Source organism: Nannospalax galili, unplaced genomic scaffold (genome assembly GCF_000622305.1).
Source record: "Nannospalax galili isolate Female #2095 unplaced genomic scaffold, S.galili_v1.0 scaffold786, whole genome shotgun sequence".
Lineage (NCBI taxonomy): Eukaryota > Metazoa > Chordata > Mammalia > Rodentia > Spalacidae > Nannospalax > Nannospalax galili.
Genome location: NW_008355774.1, coordinates 2,047,864 through 2,049,639, shown reverse-complemented (window position 1 = coordinate 2,049,639; position 1,776 = coordinate 2,047,864).

The window sequence follows — 1,776 nt, the reverse complement described above, 5'->3', positions numbered from 1 at the left end:
ACAGGTGGGTCCTACAAGCCCTCTCCTACTTTCCCTACCTTTTATTTGTAAACAAAGAGGGGAAAAAAAAACATTCTAAGCTGTAAACAAAGTGTAAAAGTTCAAGGTTTTAAGCTATAAACAAAGTAAAAAAAAATTTTTTAAATCTTGACCTGTAAACAAAGTAACAAAATTTTAAAGTCCCCAGTTCTGGACATTAGACAAAGTAACAGAAGAGAGCTTTGTGAACAGGGTCCTAACAGTCATTTTTCCCTTTAGAAGGGAATAATAGAAAGGCATGGAGTAGTCACTGTTGCAGCCCGTGCCTGAGGCCAGAAAGGATCCTGTAAACTGCAAGAAGTGGCACCTACATTCTCGGTCTTGAACTCCCTTGTTTCTGCTCCTTTTTTTACCTCCCACTCATCCCTTGGAGCAATGTAGGGAATCAAATGGCACCATGGACAACTGTTGCTCAGGCAGGGGAAGGGGAAGGGGCAAGGGAATGGCCCCTCCACCCACCCTCTGCAGGAATGTCTGAGTAGAGACCTAAGACCCTTCCCATGGGAGAAAGGGAAGCCTTGCTCTGTAAACATGACATCTGCTGCTCTACCAGCACCCACAGCATCAGTCCTAGGTCATAAGGCAGTAAGTGGCAGGGACTCCATGTAATACACATACACATCCACGGGGGGCGGGGGAAGGAGTGAGCGGCATAAGCCCTCATCAGGGGTTAGAAGACCCCTGTTTTCCAAGATCAACCCCCAATCCCGGAAGTTTGACCTGTGGGACATTCGAGAAAATACAAAGATCAAATCTGTACTTTGGGCCCAGATCATGTTCAGATCAGAGTGGGAATGGGGAGGGAAGGAGAAGATCTGTCTCACCTGTCCACTCTACCCCATAAAATGAGAGAAAAAAACATATGGTTTGCTAAGGACCTGCACCTCTCTCACGACCTCTTTCCCCCCAGCCCAGCCTCAGACCCCTGGGAGACAGAAAAGCTGAAAAATAACATAAGCATATCTCTCTGGTTACAAAGGTACAAAATGTATAAAAGTCCTCCCCTCAGTTCCCACCCTCTGCACCTGTCACACGCATGCTCACAGATGCGCATGGGACCTCCGCACTGCACTGCACTGCAATGAGAGAGTTGAGGGGAGAACTTGAAGAAGGCTGCCTTGAGATCAACCCAAAGTCTCTTCTGGCAGCCGAAATCTTCTGCTGCCCTTGGCTGCTCCTCACCAGCTTGCCAGCCCCTCAAGGGGCAAGGGAATGGCCCCTCCACCCACCCTCTGCAGGAATGTCTGAGTAGAGACCTAAGACCCTTCCCATGGGAGAAAGGGAAGCCTTGCTCTGTAAACATGACATCTGCTGCTCTACCAGCACCCACAGCATCAGTCCTAGGTCATAAGGCAGTAAGTGGCAGGGACTCCATGTAATACACATACACATCCACGGGGGGCGGGGGAAGGAGTGAGCGGCATAAGCCCTCATCAGGGGTTAGAAGACCCCTGTTTTCCAAGATCAACCCCCAATCCCGGAAGTTTGACCTGTGGGACATTCGAGAAAATACAAAGATCAAATCTGTACTTTGGGCCCAGATCATGTTCAGATCAGAGTGGGAATGGGGAGGGAAGGAGAAGATCTGTCTCACCTGTCCACTCTACCCCATAAAATGAGAGAAAAAAACATATGGTTTGTTAAGGACCTGCACCTCTCTCACGACCTCTTCCCCCGCAGCCCAGCCTCAGACCCCTGGGAGACAGAAAAGCTGAAAAACAACATAAGCATATCTCT